Genomic DNA, 17,689 nt, shown 5'->3' on the forward strand with positions numbered 1-17,689 from the left:
GCAAACGTGGACATACACACCTGAAGCAAAAGGCACCAATGTGTTAACAGTGCTTATATCTTAATGGTGGTCTAGAGGAGCACTTAAGATATTTTAAAAGTTTTGTTTACCTATAGCTTCTATATTTTATATAATAATCATGTTTGTAATTTGTATTAAAATATAGTTTTGATTTTAAAAATAGTTTGTACACCAAAACATTTAAGGATAGTATACTACTTTGTGTGATACTGTGATATAATAAGAAATAAATATTTGGTCTTCATCCTTGGTTCCTGGTTCACGGTTCTTAATAGGGGTGAGAAGAGCATCTTTTGTTAATCATGTAAGCCCATTTCAACTAGTACCTTAGTTTATGTTGAAGAGGTGACTTCTTTGGCCCCAAAATAGTTTCCGGATGAGGGCTGGTTGTCAGAGGAAACAACCACGTGATTAGAACGTTGTTTTTCTAAATCACAGATTTGATAATTTTATTCTCCTTACTTGTAACCATCAGAAGATTCCTACTGCCTAAACTGATTCCCATTACTCTAGAACAACATATAAAAGTCCTCACAACCAAATCTAAGTCTGGATTTCAAGCTTCATCATAAACATCCTTCCTTCCTTTTGCTTAGAATGTCCTGATGCAAGACTCTCCCTTTTTCAAAGTCTAGATTGTGTCTGACCTCCTGTCTGTAGGCTTTTCTTGAAAGATAAGAATTAAATGCTCTTGTGTGTGTGAACAAACGGAACTTTACATATCTTTCTACTATAAGTATTAATGTCAGTATATTTTAATCCCAAATAAATTTGTAAATTCAATATAATATCCATCAAAATTCTAGTTACAGTCTATTGGTGTTTCTATTATTATTTACTAAGAAGAATAAATGAAAAACATAGCCAAAATATTTTGAAATTAAAAAATAGTGAAGAAGGACTTGACTAATGAGATACTGGACATACTGTAAAACTACACTAATCAAAACAGCTTACTGATGGCATACAGTAGACAGAAAACTCAAACATGCATTTTTAGAAATTTAGTATATGTTGAAGGTTGTATTTCACATCAGTAGGAAATAGGTATATTTCTCAATAAATACTTTAAGGGCAAATAGCTAACAATTTGTTGGGAGAGAGGGAGAGAGGAAGAGAGAAGTAGACAGAGACCCATACTTCTACTATACCAAAAATTCAATCTCAAAATCTTAAAGATGCAAATATAAAATTTTAAAAATCACCCCCCAAAATGTGACTATTTTGTAATTCACAAAGTAGAGAAAAATATCAAGAAAGTCTAATGTATTTGACCACATACAGATTAAAATCTAAGAAAAATACTTTTTAATGACTAAAAAAATCTTGGGAAATGCTTTTATTCCTTAGCTTTAAATCACATAACATGTAGGTAATCGTTACACTGTATTATAAAGGTTTGATTGTCTTCTTATCTAAAGATGTACTTATTGATAGATTGGACCATAACTTTTTCTTCTTTGTATTGGTAATTCTTAGTTTCATGACACTGGAAATTATGTAAAATGCTTAGATTTATTCCAGGCAGGGAACAAAGGACCTGGGATATTTAGACCCCCCCTAAAATCCATCAGCCACTGGTTTCAGGCTGCCTCCAAGGGAACATTAACACCCAAGCATATCCTGCCCAAGCTGCAGCTGGGCAAGTGGAATCTGTTCTGCTGAGGGCAGCCTTCTGACAAAACTTCCATTGCAGGCAATTGGAAGACAAGCCTGAGATGGTAAGTGGTATATGGAAGTATAGACAGAACATGGACAGCATATGCTCCAAGTACTTATAATTAGTCCTGTCACACAATAGACAGTGTATATTAAATACTAAGCCTTATGTTCTTCACAGTAGCTTCTCCATCAAAACCAATATTTTATCTATTATTAATCAATCAGCTTCTACTGAATGTCTACCATGTATCAGGCAGTAGGATACAAAGACAAGCTGTTGTGATCCTTACCCTCAAGGAGATTAAAATCTAATAGAATTTGGAAGATACATTACCTATGGTTTAAGTTAGTTAAAGGCGGAGAAACAGTAATTTAGTAGATGAATATATGAAATAGCAAACAAAAATGATGTAAGGAATAAATGGATTGTTTTCTTACATCTGATTTTGTGAAGGACTGGGATATTGAAATGAGAAATGCCACAAAAGTAGAGGCTGCTTGGTTTCTAAAGTCAAACATATTTGGGGGCACAAAGGTAACAATCAGTAATAGATAATGTCTGTGATAAATAATGTTTAAGTTAAAAACATATGAACAGACCATAGAAGAAAAAATTTTCTGATTGCCAAATGGCAGCTAATGCACTTTTGGAAATGGACTCAAAAAACATTCCTACAAGTATGTAGAAAGCAGACAAGAAGATTGCATATCAGCTCTTCAAAGAAGAAAAACAATGCATTCATTGTAACTTCAGACTGCTTTCATAGAAGTCTCAAAGATAAAAGATTATTGGTAAAGAATCCTTTTAATGGCAATTGATTTTGTACATATATACCTGGAGGTGGAGGGTCATTATGCCCATAAGTATGCCTTTTTTCTTAGCAACAAGTAGCCTAGTTTAAGATAATCATTAATTTTTTAAAAACTTCCAACCTGATAAACACTGAAGAAATCTAACTTCTCTTTTAAAAAGCTATATTCAAGGAAAAGATACAACTCTCCTAAGAAGTTTGGAGAAAAAGTCCAGAATCAATATTACCATAGAAAACAAACAAAATCAGATGTGAGTATATAGAACTGGAGTTTATATGTCCCTCAGGGATAGAAATTATCCTTTTACAGAGAGATTAATATTACCATTAAGTCATTTGGCAAAAAATTCACATTGATGATTCAAAAGTCTGATTTCATTACCAGAAGTGCGTAAGTTAGAAAGTGAATGTTCCCTGTTTGTATGTGATTACTCTACACTTTGCCTGAATAGCACTTTAAGATAAACACTAAATATCAAATCTGATCTTAAATTCCAATATCATTTAAGAATTACAGACCATCAAACATATAGGAGTTCATCCCACTAAAATACTAACACTGAAACTTACCTAGATTTCTACTATTTCACTGGCACATTAGCAAGTGCAGTATTTGCAAACTTTCAATATATCTTTTAAAACTGCATTTAGGTTTTATTCCATCAAAGTTATTATGTCCTTAAGAAGCATACTAGGCATGAGAGCTGTGGAACACGTGTAAGATCAGTATAAATATACAATTGCAATAGTAGTACTTTTTCAGTTCTAAAATGCTCTCATGTACTTCAATGAACTTCACAAACATCAACTCATCAATCCACAGTGTCAGCAGAAGTGCATGACTTAACATTGCTCTGTGAGAAATGGAGAATCAAATGACTTTTGCAAGTTTTTCTGTCCCCAACAAATCAGTTTTGAAGAGCACGAAGTCTCTACAAACCTTTAAGGCATTAATATAATTTAATTCTTCTATGATGCCAAGGGCTTTAAGAATTCTCTAGAGTTTATGTTTAATCTCGGCATACACCAGAGAATTAAACAAAGAATCGGCTCTTCTAAAAATTATGAAGTAGGCAAAATTTGTCTTTAACATGCAATCTCTATGTCTTTTTCCCTTTTGCCAGACAGGTGCCATGATCCCTTATCATCTCCCCACTTTGCCACTATCTAAAACTATTTTTAGGAAACTCTCTAATTAATTCATTATGTACTTTATTCGCCAAGGTATAAATGCCTAATAAGACTTAAAATATTCTCCTTCCCCAAAGCATTTGCATTTGGAAGGTAATAAATCCTTAAGGTAAAGACAGAAGATATATTTAAAATTGGGAAGAGAAAATTATATATAAAATTCCAGAAATCAGAAATATTCCATGGAGGCTACCATCTAACCTATACTCAGATGAGACAATGTATTTATTATCCATAAAATAAGTAAAAGTATAAAGCTTCTTCCTTTGTAATATTAGGAAGTTCCAAATGAGAAGGCATCTCCCATGATTAACACTGCAGCTCCCTAGAGATTGGGAAAATTATAATTCTTTTGCAGTCTGCCAAAATTGTACAGTTGTTCTCTGCTAGACAGGGGAGGACAGGATATGCTGTGGTAACAAAAACCTTCAAAAAATACATAGTGTTAAAAACAAAACGTTATTTTATACTCTATAAGTCCAGTGTGGATTGCGGGGGGTGGGGGAAGGGAGGCTGTGTTCCACACAGTTACTCAAGAACCCAGGATAATGGAGGCTCCATCTCCATATACGCTTTCAACACCACTGAGGCAGGCAAACAGGATGCAATGAACCATATGCAGGTTCTTAAAGCTTCTGTTTGTCATTCATTGGCCAAAGCTGTCAATGACCATGTCTACTTCAAAGGAAATTAACCTGCATAATCCTTCCATATATTGAGAGAACTGGGATATTTGTTATTAGGATCAATGACTATAAAACTCTCCTAATAGCCTTTAACTTATCAACTTTTCCCAAGGGAATCGCTCTTTAGTAAAGTTTAGTTCTCCTGTATTGTCACCTAAGAAACAAATTCAGTCCATGCAATAATAAGTTATGAACTTTATTCTGAAACTCATTATAAATACAAATAGGAAGAGAGAGTAGGTACAGGAATAAGGGAGGGAGTAGATTGACAGAGAGATGACGATGATAATTTTGATTACCATGATTTGGGGAGATAAAAACTAAAATAAAAGAAAAGCTCTCTGTATGAGTATATATGTGCTTATCAGTATTGTTATTTTTGTTCTTAAGACCTATGCCAAAATGCTTTCCGGAATCCGCAAGGAGGGAATTGCCATCTTTCAAAGAAGTATAAAAATATGAGACACTTCACAAATTCATAGTTTGCTATAAGCAAACATGAAGTTTCCCTGAGTAAACTATAATAATTATAACAGTATAATAATTTTTAAAGGAATACAATCTGGAAAGGTAATAAGATCAGAGATAGAGAAAGGATAAGTGTAGAAATGTGTTTCCTATTTCCATTTTGAGGGTTTTTAAAATTCCTTTAGAGGTTTAAAAAAATGCCCATGCACACCAAAGAATCATCAAAGTATACTTCTTGGGGGCTTTCCTGGTGACACAGTGGTTGAGAGTCCGCCTGCCGATGCAGGGGACACGGGTTCGTGCCCCGGTCCGGGAAGATCCCACATGCCGCAGAGAGGCTGGGCCCGCCCATGAGCCATGGCCGCTGAGCCTGCGTGTCCAGAGCCCGTGCTCCGCAACGGGAGAGGCCACAACAGTGAGAGGCCCGCATACCGCAAAAAAAAAAAAAAAGTATACCTCTTGTTTTAATCTATAATTTTTGGTTGACATTTTTAACTACGATAAAACTACACTCTGACAAAGTAAAATAAGAAGAAATAGAAGGGGGAAGAGGGGAGTAAGACTGTCTTGTTCCTCAAGTAAGATAGGAAGTAATATGCAATAATCTACAAAGTCTAGGTGTGACCTAGACAAAGAGAGTAGAATAAAGCAAGGTATAAATGTTCTGCTGGGGATACTTCATACACTTGGTGACAAGAAATGCTAGTGGTATTTAAATTTACTTTGGTCAGTAGGTGCATCATGATGTGGGAATACAACAAAGGAAAATGGGGCTCATAGGACTTCAATAAAGGTGTCAACAAATGCCAGGAAAATGATGGCACTGGCACGAATAGTCTTTGTTTAATTGATAATGTTTTAGTAATTAGCCAACATAATTTGTTCTTATTCCCTAATTTTTTAAAAAAATGTATACAGATAGTCCCCAACTTACAATGGTTCAACTTATGATTTTCGACTTTACAATGGTGCAAAAGCAATACGAATTCAGCAGAAATCATGCATCAAATTTTGAATTTGGATCTTTTCCTAGGCTAGCCATATGTGGTAAGACGCTCTCTCCCCATGCTGGCAGCATCAGTGAGCTGCAGAGCCGTCAGCCACATGATCACAAGGATAAACAATAGATACACTCACAACCATTCTGTTATTCACTTTCAGTGCAGTATTCAATAAATAACATGAGATATTCAAACTTTATTATAAAATAGGCTTTGAGTTAGGTGATCTTGCCTAACTGTAGGCTAATATAAGTGTTCTGAGCACATTTAAGGTAGGCTAGGCTAGGCCATGATGTCTGGTAAGTTAGGTGTATTAAATACCTTTTCGACTTACAATATTTTCTACAATGGGTTTATTGGGACGTAATCCCATCGTCAGTTGAGGAAGACATGTACATACAGAGAGAGAAAGAGAGAAAGAGCATTAATATTTTCTATTAATAAGATTTTTCACCTCATTTGGGCTCAGAAGAGAGAGGCCAAACTAAATTCACAAATTAGATTTGGAAATATCTTTTCATTTCCATTTTTACAGGGCACATAAAATAGAAATTACAAATAGAAAGACCTGATATTTTAATATTATTTTTGTTTTACAATTGCATTTTAAGTACTCCATTTTTATTTATTTTCTTTCCCCATATTAGGAATCTATTGTAATGCTTAAATTGCACAGTGTTGTGATGGTCAGCTTTGAGTTCCTGGGTTAACGACATCAAACCTGGCAAGCACAAACGTTCAGCCACATATTCACGACACAGAGCCACTAACATCATGGCCAATGAAAACCATCCTACACTTTCTAAAACACATTCCCATCCCCACCTTTGCCATTTGGGACTTATCTGATATGGGTTAACCCAGATTCGCCAGAATCCATGAATGGTTCTTGCATTTGTAGGAACTGTGATTCTTATGCCAGATATTAAAGAATTAACATTGGATTATTCACTTTCATTTTGTCAGAGTTCAAATGTTAGGATAAATTAAATACACTGCCATGGCTTAGGAAATTTAAAATGAAACACATTCTTTTAGGTAGAGGTTTCCCTCAAGGGAACGGTAAGACTTAATTTCCCAGGATACTTAGTTAATGTAACTTGAATATCATAACTTGAGTATCTATCTCCTGTTGTGACACTGAAATGAGAAGGATCTGTCAAATATACTGAAATATTTCTTGAAACATAAATAACTGGGTGTATCTAGACTAGCATGTAAGCATACTAATTACACTGGGTGTAAGCTATGTGAATTGCCTTATCTTTCAATATAACATTTGTATTTATTGCATTTCCCATATGGTAATGCTTCCTTTCATTTTGCTATCAACTAATGAGGGAAAAGTAGAATATATATATATATATATATATACATATCCAACTAAACTGCTAGAGAAGGTCGGCCAAGTATTACAAAATATAAGCACAACTCTATTCAGATATCAGTTCTAGATTCAAGTAACTTGGGGCATGTGTGTCATGTGCCAGGAGCTATGCTAGGTGCTTTCACTTGAATATGAAATGCAGTAATTTAAAAGTTTTTAAAAAGGTAACATACTTCAGAAATTATAAAGTTAGAATATTGGAAAATTCAACCCGTTGAAAACTTCCTATGTTAAATAAGAGAAAAAGAGAGCTGGTAAGTGGCAGTGACCAGAGCTGGTATATCTGAAAATCTATAACAAGTAATAGTGTGCTCAGAAGTTATTCTTTTCTCATGTGTATGGATCTTGCTAATCATGTAGAAAACTATACTTCATTTTCTGGTTTCAACTCAAAGCAGGCAGAGCTGAGTTTTGAAAAACCCAGGGATTTCAGAGGTTCTATGCTCCCTGTGTTGGATGACAGGTCTGAAACAAGGAAAACACACACACACACATGCACAAAAATAATATGGCAAAGCTTCACAATCAGCCAGTTCCTGAAACAAGGGGCAAAAGATGCATCTCTCACACCATATATAGACCTACAACTGTTCACCTTCTGCTGGCAAGCTGATATAAAGCTACAGATCAGTTATTAGAGAAAAACAACTGTGACATGGGAAAAACAATAGTGAAAGTGGTGCCTAGTAAGCTTCATTTTAAAGAAAAGGAAATACAGGTAAAAGTATCAGATGCAATAGTTAGATTTTAGATGTCTGTACTATCAAGTCACAGAATATAGGTAGCAAAGTGAAAAATGACATTTTAGCACAACGAGATGAATGCAAACCCACAGGTACCACTGATAGTTGGTAGAATGGCATTCTTTTCTAGAATAGAGTCACAGAAGAACATGCTTGGCTTTAAAAGAAGTATGATATACATATACATTGTGGAATGATCACCATGATGAAAATAATTAACATATCCATCACCTCACTTAGTTAACTCTTTTTTTAAATGCTGAGAACACTTTTCTACTCTCAGCAAATTTCAAGTATGTAACACCATATTATTAACTATAGTCTAGTTGAAAGCAGAACTTTGTAGTTAAAATGGACAAACTTAAGTTTGTTATTAATTTGTTAATATTTCATCCTTATAGGAATATTAAACCTAATTATGGATGTAATAAGTAATCCAGAATGGCTTTTTATTAAATGAAATTGCCGCAAAAAGATTTGGAAGGTAGAACTAAACATTAAAAAGAAAACTATCCATGCCTGAATCCAACAGAATGCAGGACTCATTCAGGAGTCAGGCAGGGATGATGGGGAAAAATGAATAAGTCAATATCTAGGTCAATATGCCTCTTCTCCTTCTAAATTCCATTAATAAACCTCATGAATTCAACATGGAAATAACTGAATAAAGCTCAAAATTATAAAGCTGAATAACATATTTGGCTTCTCTTAAACCTAAAGGCTCAAATTTTCCAGAAATAGAAAATAAACTTCCCTTACATTGAGAGAGAGGGCTATAATATGTGATTACAAATATATGTACTTTTGTTGCAAAAACTTGAATCTTTTTACTGGTTAACTCAAACTGCCTTGACTTCTCATGTTTATGCAAAACAGATTTTTTGGAGAAAAAAAAGAAAGGTACTGTAACATCAGAGGAAATCATCAAAGAACTAGTGGCAACATCTTAAGGCTTTTATCAAAGTAGTGAGGGAATGCATTAAAGCAACAATATCTGAAGCTTACATGTGATGGGACTACTAAATTTAATAGTGTATCTTATGAACATATGTGGATATAATGATTTTTTTGTTAGAATACCTCATTCTGAAGGACTTTCTTCTGAGTAAGAGAACATTATTCTCTCAAGACAATTCAGAAAAAAAAATCCACCAATATTTCATTAATAATAGATATCTCACACTCTACAAACAGAGGACCAAAGTTTTTGAAAAGTATATGCACTATAAGTGAAGGTTATACAAAGGGGAATAAGCTTATGAATGGAAAAAGTCATTTAAAAATCCTTCATCAAATTCCTACGAGAAGATGGTGGGCTAAAACATGAATTGTTAAAACTGTCATAGTATCAATCAATATGTAAGGGTTTAAGTAAAAATAAGGGGCTCTCACCTAGCAAATCTTGCTGAACAAGCTATGATTAAATTTGAGATTTCTATTTACATTTATCAAAATGTGTTAAAAATAAACCATTTCTTATTTTTCAAAGAAAAAGTATCAACAACAGTATATAGTTTTACCTGCAAATAATAGTTAAGAACAAAAAGGAAAGGAAACCCATATGAAAATGCATATTTTAGTATTTAACAGAGTATGACTATTTGAGATGCTTTACCTAAAAATGTCATGAGAGGTCACCAGTGGGTTCACTCATACCCTGACAAATCCAAGGTCAACCTCTTATGCATATTCAGTCTATGCAGGGCTCAAAATGAACTAAACACTACTGAATTCTTTGATTAATGAAGTAGAATATATGGGTGAGAATCGTGACACTATGAAAGAAAACTCTTCTGGGTGCTAAATGTGGCCTTCCTGTGAATGGGAACTACAAAACCACTAGTATCCAATTTCGGGACCCTTAGCTGCCAAATAATGCTTAGTTATTTTCTCAAAAATAAAAAGGTAATCCACAATCTCTAAAAGTATATCACTTAAATTTATGGCAGAATTAGAATCTAAGTTTTCCAATGTGAACGATGTTAAATTTTACTCAGGAGTTGTAAACTTGGGCCTCTGAACATTAAACAAAGAAGTGACTTGCCCCAAAGAAGACAGGAGTAGGATTCATTAAGCATTCTAAAGTCCTTCTATGCACATTCTCCATCATGGTCAGAACAAGCCTTATGGGATATCATGCAGTAGGATAATGTTACTGTCTTCTAACTGATATTTTAAGGTATTTGTACAGCATCTATTTAATGAGAATAGGCATTTGCTCTTAAATTAGTACTAATCGTGTAGCTCTTATATTCAAAATAAGAGATTTATTACATGCTCTGAACATAAAATTTAAATTATGTAGAATATATTTTCCTTTCACAGTGTTATAGTTACCAAGAATAGATAAACTGACCTACACTTACTTTGTTATAAAATCTTATTAGAGGGGCTTCCCTGGTGGCACAGTGGTTAAGAACCTGCCTGCCAATGCAGGGGACATGGGTTCGAGCCCTGGTCTGGGAAGATCCCACATGCCATGGAGCTACTAAGCCCGTGCGCCACAACTACTGAGCCTGCGCTCTAGAGCATGAGAGCCACAATTACTGAGCCCACATGCTGCAACTACTGAAGCCCGCACGGCCTAGAGCCCGTACTCCGCAACAAGTCACTGCAATGAGAAGCCTACGCACCGCAACAACAACAAAGAGTAGCCCCCGCTCACCACAACTAGAGAAAGCCCGCGCACAGTAACGAAGACCCAATGCAACCAAATATAACTAATAAATTAATTAATAAAAAAAAAATCTTATTAGAACGTAAGTTTATTTTCCTTTGGTTACTGTATCAGCAAAATGTCCTTCAAATCCTTTAGTGTTTGTTTTCTAGGTTTTTTTGAGCAACCACTTGGGAAGCATATTTAAGGGTCTAAATGTTAGGTAATAAAATGAATCACTGGTTCCTGGTAAAGAGCCAGATGCTGAATGTTATTCTCTTCTTCAGTATTTTGACTGCCTATACCTGCTGATTCCAGGCAACTGACAGCTTCCCAGCCTCAGGCTCTGAGGCATGATCTGTAGTTCTACCTGGAACTTGCCTGTGTAAGATCTAAAATACTTGACTGGGACAAGCGGCACCCATGAAGAAGTTTCTCTTTTCCAAATTTGTTTACACTGAGCAGCACTGTCTACTTCAGTGGAAGGGAGACCAAATTCAATTTTTCCAGTTATGTAAGGAATTGCGTGGGCAAAACCTGAGCAAACTAGCACACCAGATCCAAAGAACCCGTGTTGTTGCAGTGCTGCCTAAAAATTGGCACCATATGATGCTACAAAGTTGGCCAGATCCTTAATCCAACACAACTAGCAAAAAGAAAAGAAATAGGCTTATACTTATTTATGTGAAAAATATCTTTTCCTTGTTTCATACCATAAGTTCAAAGAGGGCAAAAGCTTTTTCAGTTTAATCACCATTGTACCCCACTACAAAACTTTGTGCACAATATATATACTAGTGTTTAATAGCTCTCTGTGGAATGCATGAAATTGACAGATATTTGGTATTGATTATACTCCCTATAATTTAAATGCAGCCAAAGTCATCCATTTTTGTTTCAGAAACATGTATGTCAAAAAAACAAAAACAAAAACAAAAAAAAACGGGGCTTCCCTGGTGGCGCAGTGGTTGAGAGTCCGCCTGCCGCTGCAGGGGACACGGGTTCGTGCCCCGGTCCGGGAAAATCCCACATGCCGCGGAGCGGCTAGGCCCGTGAGCCATGGCCGCTGAGCCTGCGCGTCCGGAGCCTGTGCTCCACAGCAGGAGAGGCCACAACAGTGAGAGGCCTGCGTACCGCAAAAAAACAAAAAAAACGGCAAAGCATCTGGGGCAAAATCACACTGTACTTTACATTTCTGAAGTTGTAAAAAACTATACTCATATACATAGACCATAATACCTGCAAGAGAAATGAGCTAGAATACAATCCTTTGAATTCATGCCTTGGAAGCTTATGAAGAAGACCCCTTCTTAGAAACAAAAATAAAATAGAAACAAAAGTGGTGAACACTTATAAAGCACTTATAATATCTCAGTAACCACACTAAAACTGCACAAATATGAAAAACAGTGGAACAATCCTATGAGGAGGTACTATTATAATCCCCATACTACAGATGAGAAAACTGAGGCATAGAGTTCAAGTAAGTGACCAAAGTCATACTAGAGGCAAAATACAAGCTCAGGAAGTCTGGCTCCAGTTGAATTTTTACATTATACAACATCATTACTAAATGATGAGATTCTTTGGGTATCTCAAACTAAATTCATATAAGCAGTCCAAAAGGAATAACTTTTCTACAAAACTGGGGCAAATAGTATATTTTGTATTAATACACGTCTAATGATGTTTAAGCCCATAGCATTTTATATTCAGCTGCATGTGTTTGTATATTTACCTACATTAGCATAGTCTGGAGGAGGAGAAACAGAAAAAGGAGTAGTATGAATAATAGTAAAAATAGCTACAAACATTTATTGAATATTTACTATACACCAGACACAGCGGCCAACACTTTCCAGGCATTATTGGTTGAATTCTCTCCCCAAATTTTGATAGATGATACTATTTGTTTCATCTACTTTTCCAAATTATAAAACTAAAGATTGGATAAAATAACTTTTGGGTACATCAGGTGCTCTTCAGAGCCTCACACAAAGGATGTGGGGTGTGAGAGGAAGAGAGAAGCCAAGTGCTTTGTCCTGAGGAACTGTGAGGCTGGAGCTGCCATTTCCTGAGATGAGATAATCTGCTGGAAAATTCAGCAGTGTGGTTTTGGATGTGTTAACTCTGAGGTGTCTATCAGACATCCATCCAAATGCAAACATCCAGGAGGGGAGGAGATGCAGTGCACAAATGGGGGGACTGGTCAAGGTAGGGTCACGGAGAGTCCATTCAGAGTGAAAGGAGGGAAGCCAAAGGGTGGACAGACTCCAAGAGGCTGGGAAACATGGCTGTGAGTTTTTGGAAGTTCTTTTCTGACAGTTCACACTTCCTCAGTGAAGTACAATGTAAGAATGAGGAGAAGCATTTAAGGTTGGTGAGAAAGGAGACATGTGAAACAGAGACAGAATGAATCTTGGACATGTAATTGGATTTCTGGGGAGCAGTAAGGGACAATCTGAAGTTCACAATTATTAATTTAAAGTGAAACCAGACAGCCTGTTTGCTTTGCAATTTTTCCCTCTACTTTCTATGTTCATGTACAGAGTACAGTTGGATTTGAATAGGATTTAGGTTTTGCCAGACAAGAAAAGTGAAGGGAGAGATGGACAAAGGATTTAAGAGTGTAAATTAGGGCATTTTGATGTTGCCAATGGTAATAATGTTAATGATGATAATGATAACAAAAGCTAAATTTATAGTGCAAACTTTGTACCAGGAGGGAACTGTTCAAAACACATTACATAAATTATTTATTCTTCACCATAGCCTTATGTGGCATGTTTAACTATTAGTATTGCCATTTTATAGATGAGTAAACTGAGGCAGAATGACTAAGTAAATTGTTGAAAGTTATAGATAGTGAATGGTGAAGGCAGGATTTAAGTCCTTTAATTCCAGGTAGTCTGGATCCATATAATAATAATTCCATACTGCCATGAACAACTGTGGAATCTATCAAATAAGGAGCGAATTAAGAACATGAAGAATGAAATGGTAGAAGGATCAGTGGACTGTAGGTTCCAGTGGAGTAAAAAAGAACAAATACTACAGCTGTGGGTTTTCAATGATGTACAATAAAAAAATCAGAAGTGTTAGCTGGAGAGTGGAATTCTTGGAATTAAATATTATGAGGGAAGTGCATATATTTGGAATGGTGAGGTCTAGAATATAATAATTAATGTAGAAGGGTGGTTAACATAATAGAGAAAGATCACTGGAGGAAAAGAGGTTAAGGACGTAAGAGACCAAAGTACTGGAGACATTATCTGCAGAAAAATTAATATCACCAAGACAGAACAATTTGAAGGGAAAATGACATAGATCCAGGGGCTAAAATGTTGAGGGAATAAGGAGATTGTCATTAAAATGGTGACTGATGGATAGAGTTGCCAGATTTAGTAAATAAAAATATAAGATGCACAGATATATTTTAATTTCAGATAAGAAAAATAAATTTTCTTTGAGTATGTCCAAATATTGTATGGGACATATATATACCAAAGAATAATGTGTTGTTCACCTGAAACTCAAATGTAGACCTGGGTGAGGGAATCGGGAAGATGGAAGAAGAGTAAGAAGCGGAGATCACCTTCCCCCCCACAGACACACCAGAAATACATCTACACGTGGAACAACTCCTACAGAACACCTACTGAACGCTGGCAGAAGACCTCAGACCTCCCAAAAGGCAAGAAACACCCCCCCCCCCCACGTACGTGGGTAGGGCAAAAGAAAAAAGAATAAACAGAGACAAAAGGATAGGGACGGGACCTGCACCAGTGGGAGGGAGCTGTGAAGGAGGAAAGATTTCCACACACTGGGAAGCACCTTCGCAGGCGGAGACTGCGGGTGGCGGAGCGGGAAGCTTCGGGGCCGTGGAGGAGAGCACAGCAACAGGGGTGCGGAGGGCAAAAGGAGAGATTCCCGCACAGAGGATCAGGGCCGACCGTGCCACTTACCAGCCCAAGAGGCTTGTCTGCTCACCGGCCGGGGCGGGCGGGGCCTGGAGTTGAGTCTCGGGCTTCGGTTGGAGCTCCGGGAGAGGACTGGTGGCGTGAACACAGCCTGCAGGGGGTTAGTGCGCCACGGCTAGCCGGGAGGAAGTCCAGGGAAAAGTCTGGACCTGCCGAAGAGGCAAGAGACTTTTTCCTGCCTCTTTATTTCCTGGTGCGCGAGGAGAGGGGATTAAGAACGCTGCTTAAAGGAGCTCCAGAGACAGGCGCGAGCCGCTGCTAACAGCGCGGACCCCAGAGACAGACATGAGATGCTAAGGCTGCTGCTGCCGCCACCAAGAAGCCTGTGTGCGAGCACAGGTCACTATCCACACCCCCCTTCCGGGGAGCCTGTGCAGCCCGCCACTGCCAGGATCCCGTGATCCAGGGACAACTCCCCCGGGAGAACGCACGGCGCGCCTCAGCTTGGTGCAACGTCACGCCAGCCTCTGCCGCCGCAGGCCCGCCCCGCACTACGTGCCCCTCCCTCCCCTCAGCCTGAGTGCGCCAGAGCCCCCGAATCAGTGGCTCCTTTAACCCCGTCCTGTCTGAGCAAAGAACAGACGCCCTCCGGCGACCTACACGCACAGGCGGGGCCAAATCCAAAGCAGAGCCCCTGGGAGCTGTGATAACAAAGAAGAGAAAGGGAAATCTCTGCCAGCAGCCTCAGAAGCAGCGGATTAAAGCTCCACAATCAACTTGATGTACCCTACCTCTGTGGAATACATGAATAGACAACGAATCATCCCAAATTGAGGAGGTGGACTTTGAGAGCAACATTTATGATTTTTTCCCCTTTTCCTCTTTTTGTGAGTGTGTATGTGTATGCTTCTGTGTGAGATTTTTTCTGTATAGCTTTGCTGTCACCATTTGTCCTAGGGTTCTATCCGTCCGTTTTTTTGTTGCTGTTTTCTTTAAAAAAACTTTTTTTCTTAATAATTAGTTTTTATTTTAGTAACTTTATTTTATATTACTTTATTTTATTTTATCCTCTTTCTTTCTTCCTTCCTTCCCTCCTTCCTTTTCTTTCTTTCTTTCTTTCTTTCTTTCTTTCTTTCTTTCTTTCTTTCTTTCTTTCTTTTCTTTCTTTCTTTCTTTCACTTTTTCTCCCTTTTATTCTGAGCAGTGTGGATGAAAGGCTCTTGGTGCTCCAGCCAGGAGTCAGTGCTGTGCCTCTGAGGTGGGAGAGCCAACTTCAGGACACTGGTCCACAAGACACCTCCCAGCTCCACATAATATCAAATGGCAAAAATCTCCCAGAGATCTCCATCTCAACACCAGCACCCAGCTTCACTCAATGATCAGCAAGCTACAGTGCTGGACACCCTATGCCAAACAACTAGCAAGACAGGAACACAACTCCACCCATAGCAGAGAGGCTGCCTAAAATCATCATAAGTCCACAGATACCCCAAAACACACCACCAGACGTGGACCTGCCCACCAGAAAGACAAGATGGAGCTCATCCACCAGAACACAGGCACAAGTCCCCTCCACCAGGAAGCCTACTGAAACAACCTTAGCCACTGGGGACAGACACCAAAAACAACAGGAACTATGAACCTGCAGCCTGCAAAAAGGAGACCCAAACACAGTAAGATAAGCAAAATGAGAAGACAGAAAAACACACAGCAGATGAAGGAGCAAGATAAAAACCCACCAGACCTAACAAATGAAGAGGAAATAGGCAGTCTACCTGAAAAAGAATTCAGAATACTGATAGGAAAGATGATCCAAAATCTTGGAAATAGAATAGGTAAAATGCAAGAAACATTTATCAAGGACCTAGAAGAACTAAAGATGAAACAAGTAACGATGAACAACACAATAAGTGAAATAAAAAATACTCTAGATGGCGGCTTCCCTGATGGCACAGTGGTTGAGAGTCTGCCTGCCGATGCAGGGGACACGGGTTCATGCCCCGGTCCAGGAAGATCCCACATGCCGTGTAGAGGCTGGGCCCATGAGCCATGGCCACTGACCCTGTGCGTCCGGAGCCTGTGCTCCACAACGGGAGAGGCCACAGCAGGGAGAGGCCCACATACCACAAAAAAAAAAAAAAATACTCTAGATGGGATCAATAGCAGAATAACTGAGGCAGAAGAACGGATAAGTGACCTGGAAGATAAAATAGTGGAAATAACTACTGCAGAGCAGAATAAAGAAAAAAGAATGAAAAGAACTGACGACAGCCTCAGAGACCTCTGAGACAACATTAAACGCACCAACATTCGAATTATAGGGGTTCCAGAAAAAGAAGAGCAAAAGAAAGGGACTGAGAAAATATTTGAAGAGATTATAGTTGAAAACTTCCCTAATATGGGAAAGGAAATAGTTAATCAAGTCCAGGAAGCACAGAGAGTCCCACACAGGATAAATCCAAAGAGAAACATGCCAAGACACATATTAATCAAACTGTCAAAAATTAAATGAAAGAAAACATTAAAAGCAGCAAGGGAATAACAACAAATAACACACAAGGGAATCCCCATAAGGTTAACAGCTGATTTTTCAGCAGAAACTCTGCAAGCCAGAAGGGAGTGGCAGGACATATTGAAAGTGATGAAGGAGAAACACCTACAACCAAGATTACTCTACCCAGCAAGGATCTCATTCAGATTTGATGGAGAAATTAAAACCTTTACAGACAAGCAAAAGCTCAAAGAGTTCAGCACCATGAAACCGGCTTTACAACAAATGCTAAAGGAACTTCTCTAGGCAAGAAACACAAGAGGAGGAAAAGACCTACAATAACAAACCCAAAACAATTAAGAAAATGGGAATAGGAACATACATATTGATAATTACCTTAAAGTAAATGGATTAAATGCTCCTACCAAAAGACACAGACTTGGCTGAATGGATATGAAAACAAGACCCATATATATGCTGTCTACAAGAGACCCACTTCAGACCGAGGGACACATACAGACTGAAAGTGAGGGGATGGAAAATGATATTCCATACAAATGGAAACCAAAAGAAAGCTGGAGTAGCAATTCTAATATCAGACAAAATAGACTTTAAAATAAGGACTATTAGAAGAGACAAAGAAGGACATTA

General features: G+C 37.7%; 1 protein-coding gene across 7 annotated transcripts in view; it reads right to left on the bottom strand.

The window, feature by feature from the left end:
* Positions 1 to 17,689, bottom strand: part of TFEC (transcription factor EC) — a 667,358-nt gene that overhangs the window by 82,404 nt on the left and 567,265 nt on the right. Inside the window, exon 1 of one of the 7 annotated variants that reach the window (XM_079931388.1) lies at positions 14,593 to 15,036. The exons of the other annotated variants lie outside the window; for them this stretch is intronic. The gene's annotated coding sequence lies outside the window, so the exon portion shown is untranslated. Of the gene's footprint in view, positions 1 to 14,592; positions 15,037 to 17,689 lie in introns of those variants that run through there. 7 annotated transcript variants of the gene reach the window in all.

Source organism: Stenella coeruleoalba (assembly GCF_951394435.1).
Source record: "Stenella coeruleoalba genome assembly, chromosome: 9".
In the NCBI taxonomy this organism is placed as follows: domain Eukaryota; kingdom Metazoa; phylum Chordata; class Mammalia; order Artiodactyla; family Delphinidae; genus Stenella; species Stenella coeruleoalba.